Source organism: Erinaceus europaeus, chromosome 17, assembly GCF_950295315.1.
Source record: "Erinaceus europaeus chromosome 17, mEriEur2.1, whole genome shotgun sequence".
Classification (NCBI taxonomy): Eukaryota; Metazoa; Chordata; class Mammalia; order Eulipotyphla; family Erinaceidae; genus Erinaceus; species Erinaceus europaeus.
This window is the reverse complement of record NC_080178.1, coordinates 63,594,188-63,618,597: the sequence shown is the minus strand read 5'-3', so window position 1 is coordinate 63,618,597 and position 24,410 is coordinate 63,594,188. Positions and strand designations below refer to the sequence as shown.

The 24,410-nt window shown below is 43.7% G+C and overlaps 1 protein-coding gene and 1 pseudogene across 3 annotated transcripts in view; both read right to left on the bottom strand.

Annotated features, from left to right (window-relative positions):
* Window positions 1-24,410, bottom strand: part of FAM168A (family with sequence similarity 168 member A) — a 182,704-nt gene that overhangs the window by 35,045 nt on the left and 123,249 nt on the right. The window lies entirely within an intron of this gene.
* Window positions 16,455-17,273, bottom strand: LOC103117440 (large ribosomal subunit protein uL24-like; annotated as a pseudogene).

The following is a 24,410-nucleotide window of genomic DNA, read 5'->3' as shown; positions in this document are numbered from 1 at the left end:
AGAATTTGAAAAAATTGTAATCAGAACTGCAGGAACAACAAATGAGAATATGGAAGAAAATTCTAATAACCTCATGGTTATTAGAGAGCTGAAAGCTGAAATTGCTGAGCTAAGAAGGCAACTAGCTGAACAAGCTAAAACAGTATCAGAGCAGGGCAACAAAATAGATGAACTCCAGAAAGCAGTAGAGGGCAGAGAGAATAGAATCAATGAGGCTGAAGACAGAATTAGCAAGATTGAGGATGAATTAGAGACAACTAAAAAAGAAGTAAGAGATCTCAAAAAGAGATTAAGAGATGTTGAAAACAACAACAGAGTCCTATGGGATGACTTCAAAAGAAACAATATACGTATTATTGGCTTACCAGAGGAAGAAAGAGAAGGGGAGGAAGAAAGCGTTCTCCAGGCCATAATAGCTGAAAATTTCTCTAGTCTAGACAACACCAAAGACATAAAAATTCAAGAAGCCCAGAGGGTCCCAAACAGAATTAACCCAGACCTAAAGACACCAAGACATGTCATACTTAGATTGGAAAGGAATAAGGATAAAGAAAGGATCCTCAAGGCTGCAAGAGAAAAACAAAGAGTCACCTACAAAGGAAAACCCATAAGATTAGCAGCAGACTTCTCCATACAAACACTACAGGCCAGAAGAGAATGGCAAGATATCTATCGAGTGCTCAATGAGAAAGGCTTTCAGCCAAGAATACTATATCCTGCTAGATTGTCATTCAGACTAGATGGAAGCATCAAAATCTTCTCAGACAAGCAACAGTTGAAGGAAGCAACCATCACCAAGCCTGCCTTGAAAGAAGTTCTGAAAGGTTTCCTATAAACAACCAGACCACCACAAATAGAACATATATCAAAACACACTAAAACTCTACAAGAATGGCGTTAAAATATCTTCAATCTTTGATATCAATAAATGTGAATGGCCTGAATTCACCTATTAAAAGACACAGAGTAGGATGCTGGCTAGGCTTCCCTGGATTGAAGACCCCACCAATGTGTCCTGGAGCTCAGCTTCCCCAGAGTCACACCCTACTAGGGAAAGAGAGAGGCAGATTGGGGGTATGGACCGACCAGTCAACGCCCATGTTCAGCGGGGAAGCAATTACAGAAGCCAGACCTTCTACCTTCTGCAACCCTCAACGACCCTGGGTCCATGCTCCCAGAGTGATAGAGAATGGGAAAGCTACCATGGGAGGGGGTGGGTTATGGGGATTGGGTGTTGGGAATTGTGTGGAGTTGTACCCCTCCTACCTTATGCTTTTGTTCGCTAATCCTTTCTTAAATAAAAAAATTAAAAAAAAAAAAAAGCAATATAAATCTATAAAACTGAAGAACTACAGAAGCACATTTTCTACTAAGTTTACTTTTACATCCTAGCACAGCATCATTCTCCTCCCCAAAAGTAACAATAAGTGGAGACTTAGCTTCCCAGCTTCCCTTGCATCTTTTAAATTTTATTCTCACCGGGGTTATCGCTAGAGCTTGGTATTGGCGCTACAAATCCACTGCTCCCAGCAGACTCCCCACCCCCCAACTTTTATTGTATAGGACAGAGGGAGTGGGAGAGGAAGAGGGAGATGCCAAGCGGTGGTGCACCTGGTTAATCGCACACATTACAGTATGCAGGGACACAGGTTCAAATCCCTGGTCCCCCCTACAGGTGGAAAGCTTCACAAGTGGTGATGTAGAGCTGCAGGTGTTTCTCCCTCCTGCTCTATTTCCCTCTCCCCTCTCAATTTCTCTGTCTCTATCCAATAATAAATTTAAAAAATAAAAGTAAATTTAAAAGACAGAGAAAAAGCACCCACAGACCTGTATTTCCCTGTAGGCAGGGAGTGGGGGCTCGAACCCGGATCCTTGCGCGAGTCCTTGTGCATCACGCCATGTGAGCTTAACCGCTGCACTACCTCCCGGCTCCCAGTTAGTGCCATTTTTAAGACTCACACAGTCAATAAGTATTTGAGAATCTATTCTGTTACTGTGATCCTTATCCAGGTGGAGCTCAGGGCAGCATGTCAGTAAAAATATAAACAAAAAGCAGCTTTACGTTGTACAGAGAAAGACAGGCTGAGGGTATCTATCGTAAGTGTGAAAGGCCTGGTGGCAGGGCCCTACAGTATGAATCAGGTAGTCAGTGTAAGGCACACTAAAGGATAAGACTTTCCAAAACTCGAAGGTTGTAGAGTTGACCAATCTGATGACTGAAGGGGATTTTGGGTGTGGGAAACAGTGCAAAGACTGCACACTCAAAGCACACAGGACCTACTGAGGAAGAATGGGATCAGTGCAGTTTAGGGAGATGAAGAGAGGCTGAGGCCATCACAAAGGAACTCACAGAGACAAAGGCTGGGCGGGTCTGCAGATGGTGACTCTAGCACCCCAAGTGTCAAGCACAGAAAAGGTGGAGAGGGTGTGTGTACAGGCCACTATAAGGAGATTCTAACCCTGAGTGAGTGGAGAAATGGGGGGGGGGTGAAGAGTACAACATGGTTTGGCCCATGTTTGAAAAGGGCTGCTCTGGATCGGGGAGACAGTGGAATGGCTACGCAGACATCTTTCATGCCTGAGACTTTGAGGGCCCAGGTTCAACCCCCAAAACTACCATAAGCCAGAGCTGAGTAGTGCTCTTGTCTGCCTTTCTCTGTGTCTTTCTTTCATTAAAATAATAAAATATCTTTTTCTGTTTTTGCCTCCTGGGTTATTGCCGGTGCTCAGTGCCTGCACCATGAATCCACTGCTCCTGGAGGCCATTTTTTCCCTTTTTGTCACCCTGGTTGTTTTACCATTGCTGTGCTTATCATTATCGTTATTATTGATGCCGTTGTTGTTGGATAGGACAGAGAGAAATGGAGAGAGGAGGGGAAGACAGAGAGGGGGAGAGAAAGGCAGACACCTGCAGACCTGCTTCACCACCTGTGAAGCGACTCCCCTGCAGGTGGGGAGCCGGGGGCTCGAACCGGGATCCTTCCTTCGGTCCTTGCGCTTTGCGCCACGTGCACTTAACCCACTGCGCTACCACCCAACCCCCATAAAACATCTTTTTAAAAGGAAAATATTTAGGAAAGGAAGGAAGAAGGAAAGGAAAGGTGGGAGGGGGGAAGGGGGAGAAAGGGGTCACTCTGACTGCTGAGGGGAGAACAGAGAGTGTAAAGGGCAGGGTGGGGAGCATGGGGAGCAGAGAGGAGCAGCTGCTGCACTGGCTAACAGCCCAGAGCAGGGCCAGAGCAGGAGCGTGACGCGCCAGGGTCCTCACACCGGCCAGCACTCCTTGCAGCAAGGCTGTCGGCCTGCACTTTACCCCAGTGGTGTATGAAGTGCCTGTTTCACTGAGCCCTGGGCTGTTTTAATACCTACTGGTATTTTGAACGACATTGGAAAGCTGATTGTGAAAGTCAAAGATTAAAGCCCTAAATCCCTAAAAGCTACTTTGGGATTTGTAAATATTGAGCTTTAATAATGTATCTTTGTTAATGTACCTTTCCCTGTAAGTTCTTTCCAAGGCCAAAGAAAATTCATCTCTTTTAATCCCCTCTGATCATGTTCTGATATCAGAATCAGTGCAGTCAACTCCCTGCACCCTAACTGATTATCTGGAGCCCTGCTGCTTCTCAAAAAGAAACTTGGGGTTGTCTGGGAAGCAAAGTGACCCAGTCTTGTGGCTACACTCTGTCCCCAGTGTCCTGCGAGAAAGTGTGCAGCCAACAGTAATCACGGCCTTTTAAAGTAATTTCAGATGTCGTTTACTTTATGGGCAATTTCATGATCTCCCTTTCTGAGCAGAATTACTGTGGTTCACTTGGATGTGACAGATACCAGGATGGCAGCACCGGTCCAACCCTCTTTGTTTCACAGACGACATCCTCAGGCAGAGAGAATGGATGGGGCTTAGGACTGCAGGCTGCTGAGCTGAGAAAGCACCTAGCGGGCACTTGGATCTACAACTGTGTTTGGGGTTTGGGGTTAGTCTACGCTTCACGTCTAACACTCCCATCACTACTGATAGAAAGCCCCCCCTCCCCATGAGACTGTTGACTATCTGAGCACGACTGAACTGGCTGCTGCACCTGTGATTTCTACCCTTCCAAACAGAATGTGCATCCCCAGTGACAAAACTCATCAACCACACTGTTCTCCAGTGGTTTCTTTTTCTTCTTCTTTTTAAATTAATTTATTCTGTTGTTGTCTGAGGGACCTCACTAATCCAGGATGACTCCCCCACCCCCGACAGAAACACATTCAGATATAGGCAGAGAGAAAAACAGAAAAGCACTTCAACCTGAATTACACACATGACAAAGCAGAAGCACTGAGCTATTCTGATGATCTTTTTTTTAGAGATTTATTTATTTATTTATTTATTTATTTATTTTTGCCTCCAGGGTTATCGCTGGGACTTGGTGCCTACACTACGAATCCACTGCTCCTGGAGGCCATTTTCCCACTTTTGTTGCCCTTGTTGTTTATCATTGTTATTGTTGGATAGGACAGAGAAAAATCGAGAGAGAACAGGAAGACAGAGATGGGGAGAGAAAGACACCTGCAGACCTGCTTCACTGCTTGTGAAGCAACCCCCCTGCAGGTGGGAAGCCGGGGGCTGGAACCGGGATCCTTACTCCAGTCCTTGCACTTTGCACCATGTACACTTAACTCGCTGCACCACTGCCCAGCCGTGAGACATTCATTTTAATTAGTCATATGAAGACGTTTCACATGAAACAGAGAGAGCAAGAAAGCAAGTAAGAGAGAAACCAGAGAACCATTCTGCCTGTTGCATGTGATGCTGGGGGTTGAACCAAGAACCTTAGGAATTTGAATTCAGCACTCTTAGCCATTGAGCCATCTCCTCGGTCACTCTCCAGTGGTTTCTTTACATACATTCCCTGTCCTGCCTTCCTCCCCCTAAACTGTAAGCTCCTTGCAGGTACCACTGTCTCAGGGCCAGTATACAGTATCTCGTGGTGAGATCTTCCCTCCTTTTCTCAGTCCTATCAACACACCAACCTGTGCAGGAAGCACAAGCGTCCAAGCTTCTCAGACCAGGGGGCAGACAGTCTGTGTGGTCAGAAGGACCCCCACTCATAACAGCCACACCAGGAAAGGGGGCATCTCAGATAAACTGGGTTTCTTCTCTACAGCTTTCTGGTTATACTTGTTTCCTTGTTTCCCAAAAGAGACTTTCTCTTGCTGGTTCTGTCAATGATTTTGGTATCCCATATTCAATAATGTGACTACCGTGTGTGTGTGTGTGTGTGTGTGTGTGTGTGTGTGTGTGTGTGTGTGTGTGTGTCCATCCGTCCCATCCAATTCTGGAGAAAACTAAGAGGTTTGTAGCGGAGGAAGTAGCTCAACTAGTAAAGTATCAAACTTTAAAAAATATTTATCAGTTAGAGACAGCGAAGTTGAGAGGGGAGGGCAATATAAGGAGAGAGACACTGCAGCACTGCTTCATTGTCCACAAAGCTCCCCCCCCCCGTAAGTGGGGGTTGGGGTCTTGAACTCAGGTCCCTGCACACTGTAACGTGCCACCACACAGCCCACCACAGGATTTTCATGCTTGATTTTTCTGATTCAATCCTTGGTACCACATATACCTGAGTGATACTCTGGCTTATCTCTCCCTCTCTCCTCTTCGCTTCATGTAAAACTCTTTCTCATATGTAATAAATCCTAAGAAGAAGAAAAAAAGCTAAGAGCAGGTGAGCAGGTTAGGAATAAAAATCCATCAGGGCTCTTGGTGTTAAGGGAATAGGCTTCTTTTGCCTTATGAGAGCTACCACATAATGAGGGAGACAGACGCAGCCTAACAGCAGAGAGAAGGGGCCTCCAGCAATAAGCATGTATGTTTGTACCTGTTGCCTGCTAAGGATTTTACTGGGTACTGAATTTTCCTGGATATTGGGAAGGGAGGGACATTCCAGGCAGAAGGCTGAGACTAGTGTTTGGGGGGCATTCACAAGTGGCTTGATTTGTAACCCCCATGGTTCTAAGAACCAGGGCTAACAGGTTAGCCACACCAAAGGGCAGGCTGCTTTGAGAGGCTCGAACTTATAGCACTGTCTGCTCATGACAACGTCTCCCTTTATGGTGACATGCTCTAACTTGACTTTCTAGCTGTATCTGTTAACTAACTGTGCCTGAGTCTCCTATTGCAAAGCATCTCTCCTGACTCAGTGTATCCAGCTGCTTACTCAGCGCCAGGGTGTCTACTGAATATGACTGTATGGTGAGTGGGAAGGAATGTGGCCCCTGGAGCTAGACCAAGGCTTAGATTTTTTTTTTTTTAAAGAAAGATGCAGTCTCTGTCTTTTCAATATTAATCTAAAGATAGACAAAAGATCAAGTTTTGCACGCTTATTTCAGATTTAAGTTCCAGTAACATTGCTAATATCCGTGTGCTTTTGGGCTATTTACTTAGCCTCTCTGTGCCTGGGCTCTCCCATCAATAAACAGGGTTAATATCACTTACCTAATAGGCTGTAAAAAATATTTAATTAGTTAAGACCTCAAAGTACCAGGAGTTTGGCAAATAGTTAAACCTTCCAATGGTTAGCTATTATTATCTTAAAATTGGAAGAGTCAAACTTAATCATTTATTTACTTATTTTTAATTTTTAATCGAGGAGGTTAGTGCTTGACAGTGCGGTCACTGACACATGCGCATGATTTCATTACACCAAGCCCTCGAAGTTCTCTTCCTTTCCTCCCACCCTCTCCCTCCCCAGAGTCCTTTGCTTTGGTGCAATACACCATGTCCAGTTCATGTTTCACTGTGTGCTCTTCCTTATTTATTTTTATTGCCTCTGGGGTTCTTGCTGGGGCTCAGTGCTGGCACTATGAAGCCACTGCTCCCAGTGGACATTTTTTCCCCTTTTTTCTTTCTAATTAAAAATATATATATTTATTTGTATTTATTTTTCCCTTTTTGTTGCCCTTGTCTTTTTTATTGTTGTTGTAGTTATTATTGTTGTCGTTGTTGTTGGATAGGACAGAGAGAAATGGAAAGACATGGGGAAGACAGAGAGGGGGAAAGACAGACACCTGCAGACCTGCTTCACCACCTGTGAAGCGACTGCCCTGCAGGTGGGGAGCCAGGGGCTCAAACTGGGATCCTTATGCCGGTCCTTGCATTTTGCACCACCTGCATTAAACCTGCTGCGATACTGCCCGATTCCCTTCTTTCTAATTTTTATTGGATGGGACAGAGAGAAATTGAGAGAGGATGGGAAGATAGAGGGAGAGAAATATAGACACACCTGCAGACCTGCTTCACCACTCATGAAGAGGACCACCCTGCAGGTTAGGAACAAGGGCTTGAAGCCAGGTCCTTACGCTTGGTAATGTGTGCTTAACTGAGTACACTATTGCCTGGCCCCTCAAAATTAAATCTTACTTCCTATCCTCCATTCTTTCCCAAATCTAATTCCTTCACATCAGTAAATGACACTCATTCTTCAGTCAAATGCTCCAGTCACCCTTAGCTCTAGTCTCTCTTCTAGTCACATGTGACCTAATGAGCAAAGAGTTTCAGCTCCACCTTGAGAGCCTATTCAGGCCCTGACCACAGCTTACTGTCCACACACTGTCTATCTTGAGTCCTCTCCCTGATAACTGCAAAAGCTGCATCACTTGTGTCCCTACTTCTGCCTTGGATCCCATTAGAGTGCATATGTTACAATTTACAAGGACCTGGGTTCAAGCCCTGGTCCCCACCTGCAGGAAGGAAGCTTCACCAGTGGTGAAGCAGTGCTACTTCTCTCTCCCTATCTCCCCTCTCAGTTTCTGTCTCTATTCAAAAATAAAATATATACATATAGTATATAGATATCATCTACATCAGCAGCAGTGTGAAAGGGGGTTAGAAGTGGATAAAATTAGGAGACAGAAAGAATCAAAGTTTCAGCAGAAAGAAGCCAGAGGTAAAGCCAGAACTAGAACAATGGAATGGGGGGGGGGGAACCACACTACAAAGGCGGTTAGGAGACTACCTGCAAAACTTCACCAGACAGCAACATTCTTGTTGGTATGCATGAGACCCCTTCTGTTTCATTTGGTTTAAATCCCCCCTGCTTAACACTATTCTATTTACATAACCACTTCATTCTATTTACTGTTAACAAGTTCCACCCTCCCTCCAGGGCATTTGTAGTTCAGTGATAGGATTCTTGCCTAATCTGCCCCCTCCTTGTCACACTCTGATTTTTACCAGTCACTTTTCTCTCCACCCTCTCTATGTCACATCCTGTTTCCACCCTACTTGGCAAGTATATATAAAGACAGCATTGTGAGTTTTAGAGTACTTTACCTTGAGTTTAGCTTAGCTCGTCTTAGATTGTGCTGCGTCCTGCATGAATAAAGAGATACTGCGTACAACCCAACCATGAGTCCCTGGTCGTCTGTTACCCGCCCGTGAAGCCAGCCCGGAGAAAACAACATAACCCTTCGAAAACAACACATTCTAAACAGGGTTTGTAGGATTCTTCTATCGCCCCTCTCTCCCCTCCCCAATTCTGCTTTTCTTTAACAAGCAGAAGGAACATAAATAGATTCAATGGACCTTTCAATCTATTAGCTCTTGAAAGAAGTCTGGATCTGATTTCCTTACTGGTTGGGAGGCCTGGCTGCTGAGCGTGCAAGGCACTAAGGAGGCTGCACAGCAGTTTTGCAGTGCTGGCTCTGGACCTGCCACCAGACTGAGTCTGAGGCAGCCTAGACTCTAGATTAACCCCACCACCACCACTATTGAACCCACATGGAACAGAAAGGGGTGCATGTGAGTAAAGACAAGGTAATTCCTGCTGAATTAGTAAGAAATGAGGGAAATACACAGCAGTCATTTGTACCCCAAGCTGTGCTGTGTCTCCTGGGAAAACATACCCAGCCAGGTGAAAGGCCACAAGCTGTGGTCATTCACCTTGGCTGCCAAAACTACAGCTGGCTTTACTTCATAGATCTTTAGTGTAAAAGCAATATAATCAACAGAAGAGCTAAGTAAACAGGCTATATTAAAGCTAGGGAAAAAAAAATGTTCCAGGGGCCAGGCGGTGGCGCACCTGGTTAAGCACTTACATTACAGTGTGCAAGGACCTAGGTTCAAGCCCCTGGTCCCCACCTGCAGGGGAAAAGTTTCACAAGTGGTGAAGCAAAGCTTCAGATGTCTGTCTCTTTCCCTTTTTTAAAAACATCTGTTTATTTATTTATTCCCTTTTTTGTTGCCCTTGTTTTTTATTGTTGTAGTTATTATTGTTGTTATTGATGTCTTCGTTGGTGGATAGGACAGGGAGAAATGGAGAGAGGAGGGGAAGACAGAGAGGCATAGAGAAAGATAAGACACCTGCAGACCTGCTTCACCACCTGTGAAGCAACCCCTCTGCAGATGAGGAGCGCCTGTCCTCATGCTTTGCACCACCAGGGCTTTTAATCTGCTGTGCTACCACCCGACTCTCCCTTTCTGTCTTCTCCCTCCCCTCTCAATTTCTGTCTCTATCTAATAAATAAAATATTTAAAAAAATGTTCCTAGGTAAGTGCAGAAGACTAACTGTGCTATTCCCTAGGGGAAAAAATTCTTTTACAAATCTAAAAATACTTCCAAACTTCCCCTAACCCAAACTTCTGCCATATGGGAGGTATTGTAATGGGAAGCAGATGTCCTACTCTGTCTCAATCCTCACAGCAGGAGTGTGATGATGCTTTTGTAAAGTCTTTGTAAGGCAGATGGGAGGAATTTTTTTTTATTCCCTTATGTTGGCCTTGGTTTTTGTTGTAGTTATTGATGTCATTGTTGGATAGAGGAGGGGAAGACAGAGAGGGAAGAGAAAGACAGGCAATTGCAGATCTGTGTCAGCGCTTGTGAGTCGATGCCCCTGCAGGTGGGGAGCCGGGGGAGGGGGGGGGCTGGAACCGGGATCCTTAAAGCTTTGCGCCACCTGCACTTAACCCGCTGCGCTACCACCGAACTCAGATGGGAGGTATTTTATACTTTACAGATTGGTGAATGATTCCTTCCCTCCCTGAATTTATCTTCTACCAAAAGGTAGGGAAACAAATGAATTTGTGCAAACTGGGGGGGCAGGGTGGGTAAGAAATAGGAGAATGTCAGTTTAGTATTGGAATTCGAAAGCAGTCCTTAGTTGAAATCAAACACTGACAAATGTAATTCATCAAAATTTAAATCTGAGGGGCTCATTAGTCCCTCCTCCCTTCCTAATTTTTTATTAAAATTTTATTTATTTTTCCCTTTTGTTGCCCTTGTTTTTTATTGTTGTTGTTGTTATTGTTGTCATCGTTGTTTGGATAGGACAGAGAGAGAAATGGAGAGAGGAGGGGAAGACAGAGAGGGGGAGAGAAAGACAGACACCTGCAGACCTGCTTCACCACCTGTGAAGCGACTCCCCTGCAGGTGGGGAGCCGGGGGCTGGAACCGGGATCCTTACCCGGTCCTTGCACTTTATGCCGCGTGTGCTTAACCCACTGCGCTACCTCCCGACTCCCTTCCCTTCCTATTTTTTTTTTTTTAACTTTTTAAAAAAAAAATGTTTATATTTATTTTTATTTATTTATTCCCTTTTGTTGCCCTTGTTGTTTTATTGTTGTAGTTATTATTGTTGTTGTTGTTGGATAGGACAGAGAGAAATGGAGAGAGGAGGGGAAGACAGAGAGGAGGAGAGAAAGATAGACACCTGCAGACCTGCTTCACCGCCTGTGATGCGACTCCCCTGCAGGTGGGGAGCCGGGGTTCGAACCGGGATCCTTATGCCGGTCCTTGTGCTTTGCGCCAGCTGCGCTTAACCCGCTGCGCTACAGCCCGACTCCCCGTTCCTATTTTTTATTGTCACTAGTGCTATCTTTTGGGGCCTGGGGTCAGAACTACAAATTCGAGAGTTGGGCGGTGGCGCAGCGGGTTAAGCAAAGAGCAAGGAGCAGTGGAAAGATCCGGGTTCGAGCCCCAACTCCCCTGCGGTGAAACAGGTCTGCTGGTGTCTGTCTTTCTCTCCCCCCCCACCCCCGTCTCTTGTCTTCCTCTCCTCTCTCCATTTCTCTCTGTCCTATCCAACAATGAGACAGCAACAACAACAATAATAACTACAATAAAACAATAAGGACAACAAAAGGGAATAAATAAAATTTAAAAAAAAAGAACTATAAATTCACCACTCCAGTGGCCATTTTTTACCTTTAAAAAAATTTTTTTTAATTTGATAGGACAGAGAGAAATTGAGAGGGGAGAAGGTGATAGGAAGACAATTCACTTGTTCCAAATAATTGTCACTCATCTTTCAGGCATCACCAAGACTAAAACACAAATACCCTAACCTTTCAGTTATATGTAAAAAATGTCCTAAAATCCCTCCATGGGCTCTACAAATGTAAAGAGCTAATGTAATTCAAGGGCTGTCAGCTTACTGGAGAGATTCTGATGGAAGTAGGTGGGAAGTGAGTGTGATGACACCAGGGCTGGGTTTGCAAAGAAAGTGAAATATGGAACATGTCTTACGTCAAAAATGCCCCCTGGAAATATTTCTCTTTCAATATTTTTTTTTCCAAGAGAGCTGCTACTATGTTAATATCTGACTTGAGCAAAACCCATCTAATCTGCTTCAAATTCTGAATCTATAAAACAATGCTAATAGCTAGTATTGAATAAATGAATATATCCCATATTTTTACACACGAGAAAACTGAGGTTCTCCAACTCTATCTGATAAAGGAGAAGGATTGAGCGATACTGAATTTTTCTTTGTTTTACCAGTACTACTCAGCTCGGGTTTATGGTGAGTCTGGTGATTGAACGTGGGACCTCAGAAGCTCAGGCATGAAAAGCTGTTGACATGATCATTATGTTACCCGGCCCTGGGCACTTTCTATGTGATATATATATATATATTCCTTTTAACAACAAGAAGACATCAGCAGAATATCCTCTGCATAATGCAAATGAAACCACACACTCTGTTGGATTGAAATGGGAGGTATATTGAATTACAATTAACTCGGGGCCTTAACAGCTGAGTAATTAGATCAATCTAATCTGAGTTTTATTGCTAATTTCATTATGGCTACAGTCAGCTGGATTTAGAATGAGAAGTACAAGAGTCTCATCCAAAAGCAACATGCTTTAGAGGAAACATTTATCTCTGGGAGCTGGATGACTCCAGGGCAAGCCCCTACTCTGCTTCCAAATCTCTAACATGGGAATAGTGTTAACTTGTCCCATAATTACAAGGTGCATTACATTTAATAATTCCAGCACTGTGGAAAAACAGGGGGGGCTACTCAAAGATTATGAGTTACCCCAAAGAACATATGAAAGGAAAGCCTCTGCCCCTTTCCCACCACCCCCAGCACATGCTGCCTTCGGCACTACTGAGAGCAGGCTGAAGGCCACGGGGAGTTCGGCATAAAGCTGGATTCCTCCTCTCCCACTCCGTAAATCCCTCGTCAGGTCCTAAGTCTTCACTCCCATTCCACAATACTGAATGTATATTGTAGATCAGACACTGTTCTCTCTAGAAACTGCCTCAAACATGTCCTCTCACCCTCATCCGAAAGGCCATCCTAGTCCAGGCCACTTGGCTAAACTGTTCTAAGAGCCTCCTAACTTGTACTCTGCCTCCTGCTTTCTTTCTCTCTCCTAGTCATTCTCCTTACAGACCAGACAGACAATTCAAAAATGCCAATCTATTCATGTCCCTAAAACTCTCCTGTGGCCCCGAATAAAGTTCCCCAAAACTATCCAAGCGAGGACAAACATTATTGCCAGGACAGGGTTCCAAATTTCTTAGTAGGAAGGACCTTTCAAGTCTGGCTCCTTGCCATCTAGATGCCCTATTTCCTTTCTTGGTCTGGCACTGTATATTCCACCAATATACTGAATGCAGTTGCTCTAGTTCACTCCACTCTATTATTTTCATGTAACCGTTCATGTTGTCCTGAATGCCTGGATTGCTCCTCCCTCGCCCTGTATTTCATTTCCTTTCCTAAAAGTCTTCCATACAATGCCCCTGCCAAGTCCCCCCCCCCAGGTTAGATTAGGGGTCTCCTTTGGCTACTCCCAAAAAGAAGTGACTCTTTTTGTAATAGTTCTTACTGTGTTATTATATCTGAATCTAAAGCTCATGCCCCTGTATCTGTACTAGGAGTCAGTCGTCAAGTGGTGAGAGTCTTAACAGGCCCAGGACATCCACTGCAGTCTTTCAGATTAGAACGGAAAGGAAACCGACTAAGTCTTGACATTGAAGGACTGAGTATTTGAGGAAAATGTTAATAGCTCTTACATTTCTGTTTCTCAAATACTCATCCTTCAATTCGGTGAATCAAGTACCAATGCAATGATGCCACTTTAGTTGTGGTTATCCTCATCCTTATATGCCCCAAATGGAGCTTTTGCTTTTGTTTTATTGTTGCAGCCTTCTGCCTTTTCTTTTTTCTTTCCCCTCTCCCTACTCCCCCCACTCCTTTCTTTATTCCGTTCTAATCACCAAGTTGGCAGCTGATGTCTGGGTAGAGTCAAGACAGACTCAACATCTAACCATCATTTCTCTGATGACTCAACCCCCAGTATTGAAAAAGGAACATGAACCTTAGATTCCAATATACTGTATATGAGGTAGGTTCTACTATTATTTCTATTTTATTGATGAGGAAAACAACAAAAGGAACTGAATTTCTCACCCAGGGGTCATTCTGGGAGAACATGGGATGACTAATCCAATGGTTAATTACTCCCACCCTCTTGTCCTTTGACTACCGAGATTTAAAAGTTATACATTTGGGGCTGGGTGGTGGCACACCTGGTTGAGCACATGTTACAATGCGCAAGGACCCAGGTTCAAGCCCTCAACCCCCACCTGCAGGGGGAAAGCTTTGCAAGTGGTGAAGCAGTGCTATAGGTCTCTCTCTCTCTCACCCTCTTCGTCTCTCAATTTCTGGCTGTCTCTAACCAATAAATAAAGATAATTAAAAAAAAAAAAAAACTTATACATTTCACTTTCAGAGCACTTGGGAGTAGCCAGGCAACACATTTCTGACCAATGAGACCTACAGAGAGGTCTCCAGGAGAAATGCTGGGAGAGCTTTTGCTGTACTCATAAAAGGGCAAACACCAGTAGCACAAACACCAGTAGCGGGTTAAGCGCACATGGTACAAAGCACAAGGACCTGCGTAAGGTACCAGTTCAAGCCCCCAGATCCCCACCTGCAGGGGGTCGCCTCATAAGCAGTGAAGCAGGTCTGCAGGTGTCTATCTTTCTCTCCCCGTCTTCCCCTTCCTTCTTGATTTCTGTCTTATCCAACAATAACCACAATAACAAGGGCAACAAAATGGGAAAAAATGGCCTCCAGGAGCAGTGGATTTGCCCCAGTGGTAACTCTAGAGGCATAAATAAATAAATAAACAAACGAACAAATGAACAAATGGGCAAACATTAGTAATGTTTCTCAACACTCCCCTTTTCCTAGCTTAACAGATAACACACTACCAACTACAGCAGCCATCTTAGATCAAGAAGGAAAAGACAAGAGTCAGCAAATACTGGTCCTGAATCCACTGACCAAATAAACCAGTGGCACCCATAACTCATCAGATCCTTCTTTTGATGTGAGATAAATTTACATTCTATTTGTAGATGCTACCATTAATCAAAACTTCCTGTAGGATCCCTACACAGATATAAATGACAGAGTAATTAAATAATGAAGTTGAGATTCAAAACTAGCTATATAAGATAACCCTAGTACTGAACTTGGTAGGGTATAGGCACGCAAGTGATAAAAATGACCTTAAGGGGAGTCGGGTGGTAGCACAGCGGGTTAAGCGCACGTGGCGTGAAGCGCAAGGACCAGTGTAAGGATCCCAGTTTGAGCCCCTGGCTCCCCACCTGCAGGGGAGTCACTTCACAGGCGGTGAAGTAGGTCTGCAGGTGTCTATCTTTCTCTCCCCGTCTTCCCCTCCTCTCTACATTTCTCTCTGTCCTATCAACGATGACATCAATAACAACAGTAACTACAAGAAAACAAAACAAAAAAACAAAGGCAACAAAAGGGAAAATAAATGAATAAATATTAAAAAAAAAAAAAGATGAGCTTAAGAAGACCTACTCAGGGCTGGGGGACAGGATAATGGTTATGCAAAAGACTTTCATGCCTGAGACTCTGAGGTTCCAGGTTCAATCCACTGCACCGCTGTAAACCAGAGCTGAGCAGTGCGATGGTCTTTCTCAGTATCTCTCATTTAAATAAATAAACAATATAAGATCTACTCAGTCTTCCTCCTGAAGGCTCTGAGCAACCCAAGGAGATTAGGGTTACCAGCAGCCTATACCATAGCACAGCTGTTCAGGGACAGGTAGCCTCAGTTACATACTGTACCCAGTCTTTTTTTTTTTTTAAATCCCTTTTATGGGGGTGTGTGTTACAGTTTACAGTGTAGTTATTGACATAGGGGTAGAATTTCTCATCTTCCTGTGAAAGTTCTCTGTAGAACATTCTCACCCATACCTTTTACATCATTATTTCTTCCAGTTCAGGGTCTACACTAAGAAGGGCTGAAAGGGCAGAGGGATCTGGAGTCAGATCTGGCTGCTACCTCTCATGGCAGCACTACGATTTCAAGCCTCTTTCTCTGCAGGTTTAAGAACTCAGCATACTTTTTAACAGGGACAGTGAAAAGCCAAGCTTCTTCCTAACAGTAAGAGACCTTTGGAGATGATAAAAAGTATGTCTTTGTACCTTAAACAAAACTAAGGGCTATTGATTTTTCTGTCTCTTCTCCTGCTGAGAGTAGTGATAGAAAAAAAAAAAATCTGATTTAGACACTTATATTCAAGTACCTTCCCCACTAGCTGAGCAATTTTCAAGTAATCACACTTTTACCCTCACTCAACATGAATCCTTCTAACGCCAATTTTTTGGGCCAATTATTTAGTTTTCCTAAGATGTGTGAAATGAAAGCTAGATTTGTGGGCTACCATCCTACCCTGTGTCCAGGGTTTACAGCTGCCTTCTCATAGACCTCCCAATCTATCTGGGAAGGGACAGGCCATACCTCTATCATAACTAACACAGATGCCGTAACTTACACATGGCCTATTTCTCAAGCTGCAATCCTAAGGGTATTTACTAGAGGGATTGTGGCATTGACAAGCAATGTAAGATTCCTAGACATTCTCTCAGAATTGGAAAAGAAGAGAAAACCAAATGACCGTATATATACTCTGGTTTCTCTTCAGATCACATAAATCTTTTGCCTTTTGCCAAATGACCGTATATTCTAAATGGTAGATACAGTCATCAGAATTACCCAGAAACCATACAGGTTGCTGGAAATCAGCTCCAGAGTCTGGATTTGGTAGGTCTGAGGAAGAGACCCAAATTTTCTCTTTCTTCCTTCCTTTCTTTCTCATTTAAGAGTTTTTAATAAAAGTTGCATATTATTTCATTCCTTTCATTCCTGCATCTTCTCAACGGTTTCTTCCTTATATTTGTCATTTCCTTTCCTACTTGGCGAGACTTGGCTTTGCATTCAAGGATCTTCTTGTGGTCTCTGTCCAGTTTGACAACCTCCTTACTGGGGGCAAATGCCTACGTGGACAGGTGTGCTACTGCCTTCTCCTGCTGCACTCGCTCAATGTAGATGACGTGTTTCTTCCTATAAACTTGGACTACTCTGCCGATCTGCTGACCTCTGTAGTGCCTTAAACAACCTGGACTTCATCATCCTATCGTATGGGCATGGATCAAACATCGTACTTCTATCACAACTCCTTGAAAAGAGGGGGAGATGTAATTTTCCTGTGAATGTGGGAAGGTACATTGAAATGCCTTTTTCGGTTCTTGCTACGGTCAGAAGTCACAAAGGGACTGAACTTCATTTTGGCCGCTGCAGCTCCGGTGATGGTTGCAAAAGGCAAAAGCAAATTTTGTATTTCTAACAAATTTCTAGGCCTGGGACTTCACTTAAGACATCACTGCTACCACATATAAATCAATTCATCATAAAGACTTCAGAAGCCAGGCGGGGTAGATAGCATAATGGTTATGCAAAGAGACTCTCATGCTTGAGGCTGTGAAGTCCCAGCACCACCATAAACCAGAGTTGAGTAGTGCTCTGGTTTAAAAAAAAAAAAAAAAAAAAAGACTCCAGAAACCTACAACTGGTCACCTTCACATGTTAACAAAGTCTCTCTAGCCCTAGGAAGAGGTTTGCTACATTAGGTCACTCATCTTGCTTAGTCTTAAAAATAAATAAATACACCCACCCCACCCCCACCACCAAATTCTTAAAAGTCAATACTGAGGGGGCCAAGCAGTGGTATACCTGATTAAGCACATACAGTACCAAGCACAAGGACCCAGGTTCCTGCCCCCGCTCCCTACCTGCAGAGGGGATGGGGTGGGGAATTTCATGAGCAGTGAAGCAGGTCTGCAGGTGTCTGTCTTTCTCTTTCCCTCTCTATTTCCCACTCCCCTCTCAATTTCTCTCTTTCCTATCAAGTAAAATAGGGGGTGGCTGCCGGGAGTGGTAGATTTATAGTACATACACCAAGCCCTAGCAGTAAGCATGGAGGCAGAAAAAGGAAAAAAGTCAATACTGACAGGTCCTCTTTAAGTACTAATGATAGATTTCAGATATTTCAGGACACTGGGAAATGCCTGTGAGTTTTCAGAAAAGGAATTCTAGGAGTTTTAGGTACTATACTCTGGAAGAAAGAACAAGTATGCTTTGAAGATTCACCCACCTCTCAAATGTACACAAACTACTTCCTGCCAGTTACTATTAAGGAAAAAGAAAACTCTCTGAAGGAATCACTCTCCAGCTTTCCCCACAATATAGCTATGCTGGGTTAGCAGTAACCAAGGGTAACTGGGTGGAAGGCAGAGAAAAGACAGGGTATGTGCACAGACTTCAGGGCTGAAGGCGTAAACACAGACCATGTAACTGAGCTACCCTTCACGGGAGTTTGGGAGCTGTCGGTGGGTTCCAGGTGAGATGACCTGCTGATTCCTTAAGTTCTTAGGGTGCCTGGGGCAACTGTGTTGTCCTCTGATGTAAGGTTTACTTGGGTAGGAAAGTCCCCAAATATGGTGCAGAGTAGATAATAGATACTTAGCAAAAATCGAATTTGAATAGATATTACTATTAACCCCTCCTCAGGAGAACTTGCTCTGCAGTGTGCAGGTGCTCTCAAACTTTCTCTTACCTCATCCTTTCTTTCCAAGCTCTAACACCTTCAGTTCCTGCCCAGAAACCTTGCGATTGTTTGGGGGACAGAACTCCAGGAAACAGTCTAATTCTTTTTTTATATATATATATTTTATTTACTTATATTTTTATATTTATTTATTTATTCCCTTTTGTTGCCCTTGTTTTTTATTGTTGTTGTAGTTATTGTTGTTGTTGTTGTTATCATTGTTGTTGAGTAGGACAGAGAGAAATGGAGAGAGGAGAGGAAGACAGACAGAGAGGGGGAGAGAAAGACAGACACCTACAGACCTGCTTCACTGCCTGTGAAGCGACTCTCCTGCAGGTGGGGAGCCAGGGGCTTGAACCGGGATCCTTACACCGGTCCATTAACACTTTGCGCCACATGCGCATAACCTGCTGCACTACTGCCTGACTCCCTTTTATTTACTTATTAATGAGAGGGATAGGAGAAGAGAGAAAGAACCAGACATCACTCTGGTACATGTGCTGCCAGGGATTGAATTTAGGACCTCATGCTTGAGAGTCCAACACTTTATCCATTGCACCACCTCCTGGACCACAACACTCTAATTCTTCTTTTATTTTTTTTTTTATATTATTTTCCCTTTTGTTGCCCTTGTTTTTTATTGTTGTTGTAGTTATTATTGTTTTCATCGTTGTTGGATAAGACAGAGAGAAATGGAGAGAGGAGGGGAAGACAGAGAGGGGGAGAGAAAGACAGACACCTGCAGACCTGCTTCACTGCTTGTGAAGCGACTCCCCTGTAGGTGGGGAGCCGGGGGCTCGAACTGGGATTCTTACTCCCATCCTTGCGCTTTACGCCATGTGCACTTAACCTATTGCGCTACCACCCAACTCCCAGCACTCTAATTCTAACCCCCCAAATACCAGGAAATTGTCTTTGAGACACATAAAAAGAACATTTCAGTAAGACTTCTGACTTCATCTACTGCTGGCATCACATTGAGCCTCAGCCTGCCCGGTAGTTAATCTCCAGGATAAGAACAGTCGATCCAATCACCAAGCCAGCTCCACTCTGGACTAGTTTAGTCTCATTTAAAACAGGGCTACAGGAGCTATGGAGGTCAATCAGTGGCAAAGGATATGCAATTTACTGTACCACATAAAAGTGAGAGAATATTATGGCAGAAAGAGTGCCTTGGTATCTCTCATTAGAAAAATCAGAGGGGAGTTGGGCGGTAGCGCAACGGGTTAAGTGCATGTGGTGCAAAGTGCAAGGACCTGAGTAAGGATCTGGGTTCAAGCCCCAACCCCCCAACCCCTGCTCCCCACCTGCAGGGGAGTTGCTTCACTGACAGTGAAGCAGGTCTGCAGGTGTCTTTCTTTCCCCCCCTCTGTTCTATCCAACAATGACAACATCAATAAAAATAAATAAATAAATAAATAAATAACAAGGGTGGCAACAAAAGGGAATAAATAAAATAAATATTTTTTAAAACTATTAAAAAAGAAAAGAAAAATCAGGAGTCTGGCAGTGATGCACTCAGTTGAGCACATGCTACTATACTCATAAGGACCCATGTTCAAGTGCTCTGTCCCCAACTGCAGGGAGGAAGCTTCACAAGTGATAAAAGCAGTGTTGCAGGTATCTTCCTTTCTCTCCCCTCCTCAGCTTCTCTGTCCTATCAAATAAAATTTAAAAATCAGACAAATTATCTATGCTAAGTCTCACAAATAAGTGATGTAATAGCTGGTTCGAGCCCCCGGCTCCCCACCTGCAGGGGAGTCACTTCACAAGTGGCGAAGCAGGTCTGCAGGTGTCTATCTTTCTCTCCCCTCTCTGTCTTCCCCTCCTCTCTCCATTTATCTCTGACCTATCCAACAATGACGACATCAACAACAATAATAACTACAACAATAAAAAAAAAAACAAGGGTGAGGGAGTTGTGTGGTAGCGCATCGGGTTAAGCACAGGTGGCGCAAAACCCAAGGGCTAGAATAAGGATCCCGGTTCGAGTCCCTGGTTCCCCATGTGCAGGGGAGTTGCTTCACAGGTGGTGAAGCAGGACTGCAGGTATCTATCTTTCTCTCCCCCTCTCTGTTTTCCCTTCCTCTCTCCATTTCACTCTGTCCTATCCTACTACAACAATAATAACTACAACAACAATAAAAAACAACAAGGGCAACAAAAGGGAAAAAATAGCCTCCAGGTGCAGTGGATTCGTAGTGCAGACACGGAGCCCCAAAATAGCCCTGGAGGTGAAAAAATAAAAATAGGGGCAACAAAAAGGAAATAAATAAATCTTAAAAAAAATAATTACAAGGGCAACAAAAGGGAATAAATAAATACATATTTTAAAAAATTTAAAAAGTGATATAATGGGGTAGAGTATGTGTTGTTAGTCATATATTACAGAAGAGAAAACTGAGGTCCTAAGAAATAAAGTGGCTTGCTCAGGTTTTTAGAGGCAGAACCAGAAGTTAGACTCAGTTTTTCTGACCTCAAACTGGGGGTCTGGCTATTGCAGTAAACAACAGACATCACTCCAATGAGACCTTATCGAAAAACAAAAGATATTCAAATTCTTTATCAATATTCCATTGAATCTCAGCTATATTCAGGACTGCAACATTATATTTCTTCTGATTAGGAATCCTAAGTGTAGCAGAAAACCAAATCTGATTGCACAGGCAGGTAAACGAAGCTTATTCATTGGCAGAGGCTATGGCTTTGCCTCATCTTTCAGAGAGGGACACTCCTGAAAAGACTTGTGATTTCCTACTAATCATGCCCAACAATGTCAGGAGCTGGGGGCAAAAAAACAAGTGAGTGGCAATTTTTTTTTAATTTTTTATGTTTTATTATTATTGGATAGAGACAGAAATTGAGAGAGAAGGGCAGACAGAGAAACACCTGCAGCCCTGCTTAACCACTTGGGAAGCTTTCCCCCTGCAGGTGGGATCCAGGGGCTTGAACCTGGATCTTTGCGCATTATAAGGTGTGTGCTTAAGCAGGTGTGCCACTGCCTGTTCCCTGGATGACAAAAAATTATGAAACCATAGGAAGAGGTTTTTTTTTTTTTAAATATTTATTATTCCCTTTTGTTGTTGCCCTTGTTATTTTATTGTTGTAGTTATTGGTGTCGTCACCAATAGGACAAAGAGAATAGGACAAAGAGAAATGGAGAAAGAAGGGGAAGACAGAGAGGGAGAGAGAAAGACAGACACCTGCAGACCTGCTTCACAACTTGTGAAGCGACTCCCCTGCAGGTGGGGAGCCGGGGGCTGGAACCGGGACCCTTACACTGGTCCTTGTGCTTCGCACCACCTGCGCTTAGCTTAACCTGCTGCGCTACCCACATGAAGAGGTTCTAAGTTCACTTCATCTTCCAGGTTTCTCAATGCTTCACTGACATCAGAGATTCCAACGGGGCAGAGAAAATTGTGTTAAAGAGAAAGCAAAAGAAATAGATTAATGCACACTAGGAGACGGCCCACTCAAGGAAAGCACACGCTTTACCATGTGCAAGAACCTGGGTTTGAGCCCTTGACACCACATGGGAATGCAATGCCCGGGGCCAAGGAAAACTTCATGAATGGGAGAGGGTGCTGTAGTGTCTCTTCCCACCCACCCACTGCCTTTCACTGAGACTAAACATAAAAAGAGACCGAGTAAGGAAATGCGCTAGCCCGTTAGTCTCTTTCTCTGACTTTTTTTTTTGCCTCCAGGGTTATTCCTGGGGCTCAGTGCCTGCACTATGAATCTACTACTCCTGCAGGCTATTTTTCCCCCTTTTGTTGCACTTGTTGTTTATCGTTGCTTCTGTTATTGTTGTTGTTATTGCTGTTGTTGTTGGATAGAAAGAGAGAAATGTAGAGAGGAGGGGAAGACAAAGAGGGGGAGAGAAAGGCAGAGTTTGTCTGAAAAGCTATTCACCACTCCTTCAAGCCTGGCTGGTAAGAGTATTCTTGGGTGGATGTGTTTTCCATTCAAAACTCTGAATTTATCCTACCAGTCCTTTCAAGCCTTTGGAGTTTCTGTTGACAAATCAGCTGACAGTCTTTTAAAAACAAATAGTTTTATTTCTTTCTTTCATCACTGGGGTTTTACCACTCTGGGACAACTTTTTCAGATAGAAAGGCCAAGACACAGAGAAAGAGACCACAGTCCCAAAGCAGTGTGTGGTACTCTCCACCCCACCCCCTCCTCTTTAATCGCCACCAGGGCTATCAATGGGGCTCGGTGCCTGTACTGAGGAAGCATTGCTCACAACAGCTATTTCCCCTTCTTTTGAAAAAGTTGTTAGGAGTGGTCCGGGAGGTGGCGCAGTGGATAAAGCATTGGATTTGCAACCATGAGGTCTCGAGTTTGGTCCCCGGTAGCATGTACCAGAGTGACGTCTGGTAGTCTTATTAGAATTCCCTTATAGAGGACTCACTGCCTTGCTCTAGCTGTTTTCAAAATTCTCAGTCTTTGCCATTTTAATTATTATGTTGTAGATACAGAATGAGGTGCCTGCCTATACCTCCCTTTCCATGTATTACTGTGGTTTTGGAGCTGATGCTAAGAGGAGGAATACTTTATCATAGTCACCATCGTGGTTCCACCTAATCACTTAGGAGGGGGAGGGGAAGGAAAGGGAGAAGAGAGAGGAGAGGTACTACAGCACCACCATGCTGTTTATGTGCTCTCATATGTCAAGTCTTAAAACCAGGGGCCTAAATATGGCAAGATGTATATTCTACTTGGTGAGGTCTCTCCTAGTCCTAGTCTGCTATTTGAGAGAGAGAGAGAGGGCTTGATTTAGTGTTAATGCTAGACCTAGTCGAGAGAGCTTGATTTAGTGTTAATGTTAGACCTAGTCGGCAGAAGTCAACATTCCTTCCTTGTGCTTCCAGCCCTAGCTCCACGTTTGACTTTTCAGACACTGACCTCTGTCCACCATGTTTCCACAGCAATGTGCATGTTATGATTATTATTATTTGCCAGACTGCTGTAGTGGCACATTATCCAGAGATATCATTAGTCTCAGTGCACTGTAACTGTCTCCATGCATGGCTGTGTCTTTCCCCTTCTTACAGATCTGTGCTGGCTAAGGTAGGATGTCATGGAGGGCAAAACACACAAAGGACAGACATTGTGGATATGCATGTTGACAAAACTGATAACCTCACAATTTGAAGCACAGAGTACATGACAAAACTAGAAGTTCTGATATATAAAACAAACATGAGTAGAATCATTTAGTCTTATCCTTTAGTGGCTTCTAAGGCATCTTGAGGAGCACTTCCCTCATTTTTTTTTGAATGAGGACACCGAGTAGAAAAACAAAGGAATTTTTTAATTCCAAGCTATGCCTTCATTCATCATAGGATGAAGTCAGTCTCTGATGGCCAGCAAGACTGTAATGAAGTCCTCTCTGATGTCTGAAGAGCCATTTAACCTGCCTGCATCAGTCTTTTTCATCTATCAAACTCAATAATATCTATCTTGCAGAGATGTTACTGAAATTATGTGAACTATAAAAAGCATCCAGCTCATGCTGGGTGCTCAACACTCACTATGGAACTAGTGTGACAAGAAACAGAGGTGAGCCCTGGTGCTTCCCCAAAGTTCTGTTCAACAAGCCTGCTGTTTATCAAAGAATGTCTTTCCAGAGAAAAGATGTCAGGGCTAGCACCCTGGAGGGTAGCAAAGCAAGTCAGAAATAACTCAATGCAAAACCTTAAACGAAATCTCTCCAGGCACAAGCAGATACCTAAATCTTAATTCAAAGCTCTCAGCATGATAATGAGTAGAGCCAGTCTTTCTTCCTCTCCCTCTCCTCCTCTCTCTTTTCTTTCCTTCCTTCCAACTAGGGCAGAAACAGGAAACAAAGTGAGCGAAAGGATAGTATTTACATCATTCTGTAAAAAATATGCCAATGACTGAATGCTGTGATTTCAGCTAGTTCTCAGAACCTGCCACTATGAACAAAGACACAGAAAGCACTGTTTCCCCACAGTTAAGCAGGGAGATGGCATGTGTTTATTTGCAAAGAATATTGTGGAATAAGTCCTTCCTTATGGTAAAGAAAAATATCCTTGCTTGATACTCTCTTTCATGTGATGGCAAACCCATCATCATCATCATCATCATCATCATCATCATCATCACCATCATCATGGCATGGGGCTTCACATGTGAAATATTCCACTGCTCTCAGGTAACTTGTTTCTTTTTTCTTTTCAGAT